Raw genomic sequence first — 11,303 nt, forward strand, 5'->3', positions numbered from 1 at the left:
TATATATATATATATATATATATATATATATATATATATATATATATATATATAAAGCAATTTTAAGAGAGCATTCATGCAAAATTTGATATTTAGAAGAGTATACATAGTATTATTATTATTATTATTATTATTATTATTTTCTTATTAGTTAATGTGAGAGGCCAGGGCCTTGATGCATTTTCTTTTTTTTCTTACCGGTAATGCTCCTCCCATGCTTGGCTTGTGTCTTCTAGACCGGGAAACCCATCATTTTGCATCTTGTCCAGCATATTGGTTGTTGTGGTCATGCACATGGACTCTTTTCGACAATCCTCCATTCCGACCTGAGATCCGCGTGCGCTTCTCCTAAATTTCGTGGGATTCTTGAGTCGTGGGTCGAGTATCCCTTCCGTCAAATTTTCTTAGGGTTCCTTGCTGCTCGGAGCATTCCGAATTCGTGCATGAGGAGATACTGCTCTTCGTCCTCCGGCCTTGGCAAGCTGAAGTGCCGGTTCTTGCGTTGCAGCGCGGGATGTCGACATCCCCCTACGAAGGAATGCCATGTTTTTCTTTTCTGATGGTACCTCCACATGAAGAGATTATGCGTGCGGGTGGGCTTTAGCCTTTTTTTTTCAGTACATCGGCTGCTCACACTACACTCACATAAGCACAGTCAGCTGCATCACTAGCAATAAGACTATATAAAGCCGAAGGAATGGAAAACAACTGGGTCCAGAGGACACCTCCCGAATGATGAGCAGCGAATGAGGCAACCCAGTCAGCAGCCTGGTTCGCCTCCCATGGAACGTTTCTAGCCTGGACCACACAACACTCCCAAAGCAACCGACATGTGTCAACTAAAAGAGGATGCTCTGCCTCCTTCGGCCTCCCCTCTCGTAGGCGCTCGATCAGCGAGGCTAAGTCTCCCTTCAGGATGATGTAACCTACCTCCAGAACATGTCTCGCATAGGAGAGTCCCTCCCATGTAGCCCTAAGGTCTGCCCCAAATGCTGATGCCTCGAAGGACCGCCCCCCAGCAATCAACCTGAAACCATAGCCTCTAATCACAAATGCCGCTCCTGTACCATCGCCACCGTCGGGCAAGCTCCTATCAAAATTCATCTTGAGATAACCAGAAGGTGGGGGCTCCCAAGAAACAAGAGCAAACCTAAGCACTATAGAAGCATAGAGGGGCCCCCAGATGTCCCTAGCCACCATAGATGAATCAGTCTCAACAGTCTCAATGACCTCCACTGCCTGGTGGAGGGCTCGCTCCACAACAGACCTCATGAGAGCCCTCCTATCCTCAAAAACTTGGTCGTTCTTATCCAGTCAAATATGGTATTCTAAGTAAACTGCAGCAATGCCCCACCCTACTGTGCTCGGAGATCATATGGCATACCTCACCTGCTGAAGGAACTCCCCCATCGTGACACCGGACCCCAGAAAGGGAAATGATACCCTCCTCCAAACCTGAGCTACCTGGGGGTACTCAAATAAAACATGGCTAATAGTCTCCACCGAATCCAGGCAATCCACACACATCAGCGGAATCCTGACTCCCCTCCTCGCCAGCATATATCTAGTGGGCAGGCAGTCCCAGACCACCTTCCAGATGAATAATGCCACTCGAGGGTGGACTTGCATCCTCCAGATCTAACTGCCATCACACTGTCTGGCCATCTTGCCCCTCAGCACCACCTGTATATCAGCCGACCACACCCTAGCTGATTCAGACGCCGCCCACACCAGTCTGTCCAACCCACCCTGGGGCATCGGGATGGCAAGTACCCTCTCAGCTAACTACACTCCGAAGGCCTCCCTAATCAAACTCTCATCCCACCGGCCCTCGCCAGAAACCATTAGATCACTGACTCTGAGTACGGCCAACCTCCCCGAGTCGACCATCATCGGCATCCAACAGAGTAGAAGCTCCGTCAACCACCTACCCTCCAGAACATCAACAGACTGTCCATCCCCAATCATCCATTTGATCGCCGGTAGCACCAACTAGGCGAAGGAACAAATCTCCCGCCATATGAAGGAACAATAACGCCCGGCCCGAAGCTCCACCCCAGTCAAGTAGGCTCCATACTTGGCCCTCAAAAGGCCGCTCTACAGGCTGTCCGGCTCCAAGATAAACCTGGCGGTGTGCCGCACCACTAAAACCTCCCGCCTCATCAGCAATGACTGGACCCCCAATCCACCATGTTCGAGTGGCTGGCAAATAACCTCCCACGCCATCAGGTGAGTGCCCCTCCTGCCCTCTTGCCTGCCCCATATGAAATCTCTGAACATCTGCTCCAATGACCTCAAGAGAGTCGTCAACACCGATGTGTTAGCCAACAAGTACACCGGCATCGAGCTCAAGATCGACCGCACTAGGGTGATCTGTCCCATCATAGAAAGAGCATCCATCTGCCATCCCTCCAGTCTGCATCTGATACTCAGCTCAATCTTTGAACAATCAGTACGCCGAAGACGCCGACCAGTGATGGGAACCACAAGATACCTCATGGTGCCCTCCTGCTCCCCCACGCCCAGGATCTCTTTGATGGAAGCCTTGACCTGCGATTGAATCCTCGGACTAAAACAGATAGCAGACTTGGCGTGGTTCACCTGCTGACCCAAGGTAGAACAGTGATTATCCAGAATGTCACGGACCACCCTCGCCGCCCGCTGCATCGCTTGAGCCAACAATAGATAGTCATTGGTGAATAAAAGATGCGATATCTGGAAGGCCCCCGACACCGGGCTATACACCTCCAGGGCATGCTGCTCAACCGTGTGTCGAAAAGCCCTCAAATAGTGTATCAAAGCAAAGAATAAAGAGCAATGGGGACAACTGGCAACCTTGTTTAAGACCAATCACCGACTCGAAGAACTGTGTAGGAGAGCCGTTCTGTAATAACCCCAAAATATTTTTTTTTATATAAAAAGGGATAGAATAGTCCTTTTCAATTAATATAAGGGGTAAAATAGGAAAGAATCAAAAGATAATGGCATAGTTGTAGATGCATTGAAGTGGTAAGGGTAAAATTGGAAGGAATCAAAAGTTAATGGCATAACGGTAGATATGTTGAAGTGTTAGGGGCAAAATGGGAATTTAATAATATTAAACAAAGGGTGAATAGTGTTTTGATGTGATTTAATTAGGGGGTTTGCTGTGGCTTTTGGATGGAAACCGAGAGGGAGTCTCAGACGGACAGAGAGGAAGAAAAAGAAGGAGAGGAAAGGAAAGGAAGAAAGGAAGAGGAAAGGAAAGGAAGAAAGGAAGAAGAAGGAGATCCCGGTTGCGCTGCCAGCTGAAGGAAAAAGTGTAGATCTCCTTCCCCTCTACGCAAAGACCTCGATTTCCAAAAAGAAAAAGGTAAATATCCGTCCCTATCTAGTCTTTTGATGACATTAGGCTATACAAAGGGTGGATATAGTCTAGAGGGGTCGGATAAGGGTTGTAGAGGTGGTTAAAAGAGGAAGAATCGGATTTTAACAAATTTTTCCGGCACTACGGAAAAACTGTGTCGAAGTCCCAACTTTGGCAAATTATTTAGGGGGTCAAACGGCCTCCGATGATGATGCATGTTATCTCTTTGGAATCCTCTATGAGTGTAGAATGTTAGGTAAAAATTTCATCAAATTTGGAGTCCTGAAAGTGGATCAAAACCGGGATGAAGTAACCCACTGTCAGTTCGGGTTACTGTTCATCCGGGTGGAAAATAAGGGATTTCATGCCATAATAGGGTATTAAGCCTAGATTAGGCTAAGGGAGACCTTGTACTCGTGCAAGGGAGTCCCTAATACACATAAATGATGAGTTAATTAATAGAAAAAGAAAAAGAGAAAGAAAAGAAAAGATTTAGGGAACGGAGGAGTTGAATCAATTAAAGTTCCCTATATTATAATTGGCACGTAGATTATGACCTTGATACAAAACTAAATGTATTATAAATGCATGTCACAGTTGGGCAAGAAGTTAGGGAGCAAGAAGAAGAAGCCCCTACTGCCTACCATAAAGTTTTGGAGGCGTATCAGGGCTGTGCCAGATTGACAGGTGAGTGGGAGTCATGTACTTTGCACCATGAGCATTCCTTATTCATTTTCATGAATGTTGCCAGTGTGACTTGATTCCACCTAAGCCTATTGATTAATTGTTGTTGTAGATTCCTCTATATTTTGTTCTTCATACTTGATTATTCTGTACATGCATTCGAGGGAACATTGAGAGGAATTACGATGGATCTGAATTGGGAAATGACATCTTTTGTAAAGTGATTTCATTTCATCTATTTCAAAGACTTGTGAGTGGGAGTCATGTACTTTGCACCATGAGCATTCTTAATTCATTTTCATGAATGTCGCCAAGTGTGAATTGATTCCACTTGTGCATATTGACTGATATTGTAGTAGATTCCTCTATAATCTTGATTCTCCATGCTTGATTATTCTGTATATGCATTTGAGGGAACATTGAGAGGAATTACGAGAGGTTGATGAGTAATCAAATTGATTCCGAATTATGAAATGATTTCTTTTGTAAATTGATTTCATTTTCTCTATTTCAAAGATTTGTAGAGCCTTTTTAGTGGTATATTGAGTTGTATTGCACTTCCTTGACCCTCACTCCTAACCCTGATGTTAGTTTATGATTGGGTCATGATCGAGTGAGTGGTAGTCTTGATCATACTCCTTTTTAGTAGAGTATTGGGAGGGTGCATTATGGCATTTATGCATGGCTTGGCAGTATCTGCAGGACACCTATAGTCGATGGGGTTGAACATCGGCCTTTGTGCACATAGTAGCCTTCTGGGTGGGCGGAGCCCAGTCCCTTCCTAGGGGGGACACGGCCCTAGGCGTAGGATCGGCCGGTCCTACGACTTATATTCTGCTTGCCGCCGGGCATAGTAAGACCCCGCGAGGTGCAGTATGGCTTTCCGCGGATGTAGAATTTCCGCGAGGTGCCGTTTAGTATGTAGATGTGAGATGGATTTCTGTTCTGGATACTGGCCAGCATTTATATGATCAGTGTGGTGTCTTATCCTGCATATGCATGTGACAGTAGGGAGTTGTTGCTGGTTCGCCTGGGGCGTAAAACCCACCTCCCGATAGCTGTCTAGCATTTATGTTATCGGTATGGTGTCTTATCCTGCATATGCATGTGACAGTAGGGAGTTGTTGCTGGTTCGCCTGGGGCGTAAAACCCACCTTCCGACAGCTGTCTAGTGATGATTTACATATTGGTGTGGTGTCATATTCGATGTATGCATATGGCAGTAGGGAGTTGTTGCTGGTTCGCCTGGGGCGTAAAACCCACCTCCCGATAGCTGTCTTGTTGATGATTCAGCCTATTGACACCTGATTTATATGATTCAGTACTATGACCTGTTGAATATATTCATGAGTGGCATATATGTTGACTTGATTATTCCATATATGCTTCAGATGAGTTGATATTGATTGTGGTGATATTGATGATTTACTCCATATTCTTTATGTTGAGTTCATGTTCATCTTGTTATTGATCTTGAGATTTTACCTCGAGCCATGATTATATCTTGTCTCATGTGCATAGTACTCTCTACTCCACTCACTGAGTATTTATATACTCACTCCCCAGTTTGGTGTTTTTGATTGCAGGGCAGGTATTGTATAGAGAGGAGCAGGATTAGTGGTTGCTTGCTAGCTGTGCCGCTCCATAGTATAGTATAATGTAGATAGAGGTTTATACCTTTTGGTGTATTATAAACCTTCTATTGTATATAGTGCATAGTTACAGTCATAGATCCTGTTGTGGATATGGGTTTGACCATGGATGGATTAGGAAGCAGGTATATATATATGTGTGCAGATGAGTTATATGCCTGAGATGATGTATTGCTATATATTGTCCAGGTTTATTATGTGACAGATTATGTGATTGCTGCTCTGACAGGTAGTGTGTTGTATGTATTGAGATAATCCTGACAGGTCACTATAGGAAAAGTGATCATTTTGTGCATGCATCATGCCAAATTTTTTCAAGATTTATTGATGATTGATAGGTAGTAGGGTTCTACGCGGTGGCTGGTGGCCTTATGCCTACCCGCACCCTAGGACCGTCGCGGCGGCCCGCCGGAAACGGGGCGGGGGTCGTGACAAAGCTTGGTATCAGAGCAAAGGTTAAGAAGAGTCCTGTCAGAGCAATAGGATGAGTCAGGATTAAGTATAGGATTATACTATGGAGCATAGGATTTTTTTTTATGCTATTTGCTGGGTCATTTACAATTTAGTAAAGCATTTTATGACTCAGTGTGTAGTGACTCAGTATGTAGATATATAATAAATACCTCCAAGGAGAGGACCTGCTCGTCCTGGAAAGAGGATGGAGTCGGATATAGTATTGGATGCGGGTTCCGCATACATCGAGCCCCAAAGAGAAAAATCTCGTCCTGCTGATAGACGGAGGGTTGATGATCAAAGAGAGGTAGGAAGTAGAGATGCATTGATGGAACGGTTACTGGCGGAAAATCAGGCTCTGAGGGAGCAGATTGCTCGGGGGAAATCTCCTGCCCCGTCAGTAGTATCCATCCCACCTCCTGTACCTGTGCCAGGAAGTTTGGCCAGACGGGCTCTAGATAATGAGGGGATTACTGTATAGGAATTTCTGAGGCTTAGAACCCCAGAGTTTAAGGGGGAAGAAGGTGAAGATCCTCAGAGATTCTTGGAGGAGACTGAAAAGATGATACGGAGACTGCCCTGTTCTGATGCAAGAGCTATAGAACTTGTAGGGCTTACAATGAAGGAAGATGCCTGGGACTGGTACCAGAGGCATATGGAGGACAGATTGTACAGTAGGAATCCTCCAACCTGGGAAGAGTTCAGGCAAGCAGTGATGGATGAGTTCTTGTCTCCGGCTGAGAGGCAGAATCGGGCTCTTCAGTTTGAGAGGCTGAAGCAGATGCCCGGAATGAGCGTATCTAAGTACGCTCGTGAGTTCACTAGATTGGGGAAGTATGCTCCTTACATCATCCCCACTGAAGCTGCCAGGATAGAAAGATTCAGGCGGGGTCTGATTTCCCCGCTTTATAATGCAGTACTGGCAGTAGAGGTCCCCACCTTATCTAGATTGATAAAGCAAAACAGTGGGAGACCAGAAACAAAGAGGAAAGAGCTGAAAGAGAACAGAGGAAAATGAGTATGGGGAAAGGGCAAAGCAGTAGAGATAGATCTGAGGGAGTAGATCTCTCGGAGGGCCCGATGGAGCAGTCTGTACGCTCAGCTCCACCTGCCCCACGTAAGAGGAAATGGAGGGAAAGAGGTCAATCACAAGATACTTTTCTACCATCAGTACCTCGTCCTCCAGTCACTATGGCCAGAACTGAATCTAGGTTCCAATCATGGCCAGTATGTGGCATATGTGGGAAGCAGCACCCTGGCAGATGCAGAATGGGTCAGAGAGTGTGCTACAGATGTGGACAGCCGGGTCATTTTGTCAGAAAATGCCCGCAGGGTGCCACCCAGCAGTTTGTGCCTTTGGCATCCTATCCTTCTGTGCAGATGGACAAGCCTAGTAGTAGGGAGCCTGTAGGCAGAGGTAGAGGTCAAGCACAAACATCACAGCAGAGTGCTGGACCATCTCAACTGTCAGCTCCAGTAGGCAGAGGGCAAGGAAGGGTGTTCACGGTAAATCCACAGGAGGCACAGACATCGAATGCAGCTATGACAGGTAATTTACTCTTTTAAATTCGAGGACGAATTTTATATAAGGGGGGGAGGATGTAATAACCCCAAAATATTTTTTTTTTATATAAAAAGGGATAGAATAGTCCTTTTCAATTAATATAAGGGGTAAAATAGGAAAGAATCAAAAGATAATGGCATAGTTGTAGATGCATTGAAGTGGTAAGGGTAAAATTGGAAGGAATCAAAAGTTAATGGCATAACGGTAGATATGTTGAAGTGTTAGGGGCAAAATGGGAATTTAATAATATTAAACAAAGGGTGAATAGTGTTTTGATGTGATTTAATTAGGGGGTTTGCTGTGGCTTTTGGATGGAAACCGAGAGGGAGTCTCAGACGGACAGAGAGGAAGAAAAAGAAGGAGAGGAAAGGAAAGGAAGAAAGGAAGAGGAAAGGAAAGGAAGAAAGGAAGAGGAAGGAGATCTCGGTTGCGCTGCCAGCTGAAGGAAAAAGTGTAGATCTCCTTCCCCTCTACGCAAAGACCTCGATTTCCAAAAAGAAAAAGGTAAATATCCGTCCCTATCTAGTCTTTTGATGACATTAGGCTATACAAAGGGTGGATATAGTCTAGAGGGGTCGGATAAGGGTTGTAGAGGTGGTTAAAAAAGGAAGAATCGGATTTTAACAAATTTTTCCGGCACTACGGAAAAACTGTGTCGAAGTCCCAACTTCGGCAAATTATTTAGGGGGTCAAACGGCCTCCGATGATGATGCATGTTATCTCTTTGGAATTCTCTATGAGTGTAGAATGTTAGGTAAAAATTTCATCAAATTTGGAGTCCTGAAAGTGGATCAAAACCGGGATGAAGTAACCCACTGTCAGTTCGGGTTACTGTTCATCCGGGTGGAAAATAAGGGATTTCATGCCATAATAGGGTATTAAGCCTAGATTAGGCTAAGGGAGACCTTGTACTCGTGCAAGGGAGTCCCTAATACACATAAATGATGAGTTAATTAATAGAAAAAGAAAAAGAGAAAGAAAAGAAAAGATTTAGGGAACGGAGGAGTTGAATCAATTAAAGTTCCCTATATTATAATTGGCACGTAGATTATGACCTTGATACAAAACTAAATGTATTATAAATGCATGTCACAGTTGGGCAAGAAGTTAGGGAGCAAGAAGAAGAAGCCCCTACTGCCTACCATAAAGTTTTGGAGGCGTATCAGGGCTGTGCCAGATTGACAGGTGAGTGGGAGTCATGTACTTTGCACCATGAGCATTCCTTATTCATTTTCATGAATGTTGCCAGTGTGACTTGATTCCACCTAAGCCTATTGATTAATTGTTGTTGTAGATTCCTCTATATTTTGTTCTTCATACTTGATTATTCTGTACATGCATTCGAGGGAACATTGAGAGGAATTACGATGGATCTGAATTGGGAAATGACATCTTTTGTAAAGTGATTTCATTTCATCTATTTCAAAGACTTGTGAGTGGGAGTCATGTACTTTGCACCATGAGCATTCTTAATTCATTTTCATGAATGTCGCCAAGTGTGAATTGATTCCACTTGTGCATATTGACTGATATTGTAGTAGATTCCTCTATAATCTTGATTCTCCATGCTTGATTATTCTGTATATGCATTTGAGGGAACATTGAGAGGAATTACGAGAGGTTGATGAGTAATCAAATTGATTCCGAATTATGAAATGATTTCTTTTGTAAATTGATTTCATTTTCTCTATTTCAAAGATTTGTAGAGCCTTTTTAGTGGTATATTGAGTTGTATTGCACTTCCTTGACCCTCACTCCTAACCCTGATGTTAGTTTATGATTGGGTCATGATCGAGTGAGTGGTAGTCTTGATCATACTCCTTTTTAGTAGAGTATTGGGAGGGTGCATTATGGCATTTATGCATGGCTTGGCAGTATCTGCAGGACACCTATAGTCGATGGGGTTGAACATCGGCCTTTGTGCACATAGTAGCCTTCTGGGTGGGCGGAGCCCAGTCCCTTCCTAGGGGGGGACACGGCCCTAGGCGTAGGATCGGCCGGTCCTACGACTTATATTCTGCTTGCCGCCGGGCATAGTAAGACCCCGCGAGGTGCAGTATGGCTTTCCGCGGATGTAGAATTTCCGCGAGGTGCCGTTTAGTATGTAGATGTGAGATGGATTTCTGTTCTGGATACTGGCCAGCATTTATATGATCAGTGTGGTGTCTTATCCTGCATATGCATGTGACAGTAGGGAGTTGTTGCTGGTTCGCCTGGGGCGTAAAACCCACCTCCCGATAGCTGTCTAGCATTTATGTTATCGGTATGGTGTCTTATCCTGCATATGCATGTGACAGTAGGGAGTTGTTGCTGGTTCGCCTGGGGCGTAAAACCCACCTTCCGACAGCTGTCTAGTGATGATTTACATATTGGTGTGGTGTCATATTCGATGTATGCATATGGCAGTAGGGAGTTGTTGCTGGTTCGCCTGGGGCGTAAAACCCACCTCCCGATAGCTGTCTTGTTGATGATTCAGCCTATTGACACCTGATTTATATGATTCAGTACTATGACCTGTTGAATATATTCATGAGTGGCATATATGTTGACTTGATTATTCCATATATGCTTCAGATGAGTTGATATTGATTGTGGTGATATTGATGATTTACTCCATATTCTTTATGTTGAGTTCATATTCATCTTGTTATTGATCTTGAGATTTTACCTCGAGCCATGATTATATCTTGTCTCATGTGCATAGTACTCTCTACTCCACTCACTGAGTATTTATATACTCACTCCCCAGTTTGGTGTTTTTGATTGCAGGGCAGGTATTGTATAGAGAGGAGCAGGATTAGTGGTTGCTTGCTAGCTGTGCCGCTCCATAGTATAGTATAATGTAGATAGAGGTTTATACCTTTTGGTGTATTATAAACCTTCTATTGTATATAGTGCATAGTTACAGTCATAGATCCTGTTGTGGATATGGGTTTGACCATGGATGGATTAGGAAGCAGGTATATATATATGTGTGCAGATGAGTTATATGCCTGAGATGATGTATTGCTATATATTGTCCAGGTTTATTATGTGACAGATTATGTGATTGCTGCTCTGACAGGTAGTGTGTTGTATGTATTGAGATAATCCTGACAGGTCACTATAGGAAAAGTGATCATTTTGTGCATGCATCATGCCAAATTTTTTCAAGATTTATTGATGATTGATAGGTAGTAGGGTTCTACGCGGTGGCTGGTGGCCTTATGCCTACCCGCACCCTAGGACCGTCGCGGCGGCCCGCCGGAAACGGGGCGGGGGTCGTGACACGTTCACTAGGATGGCGAAAGTAGGAGAAGATACACACCCCATGATCTAGTCAATCCACTACTCATGAAAGCCAAAACTTACCAATGAACTCCGCAAAAAGTCCTAACCCATCCTATCATAAGCCCTCTCCATGTCCAGCTTAATGCTCATCAAGCTCCTCCGGCCCAGGGCTCTTTGAAGATCAAACATGAACTCTTGGGCAATGAGAATGTTGTCTATGATGTTGCGCCCTCTCACAAATGCACCCTACTCCGGGCTGATGAGTCTAGGTAGAACACCCTGAAGCCTGGCAACAAGAACCTTCGCCATAGCCTTGTACAAGGTCGTACAAAAG

Source organism: Phoenix dactylifera, chromosome 1 (genome assembly GCF_051530095.1).
Source record: "Phoenix dactylifera cultivar Ajwa chromosome 1, Ajwa_hap1_PhDact_Kaust_v1.1, whole genome shotgun sequence".
Classification (NCBI taxonomy): Eukaryota; Viridiplantae; Streptophyta; class Magnoliopsida; order Arecales; family Arecaceae; genus Phoenix; species Phoenix dactylifera.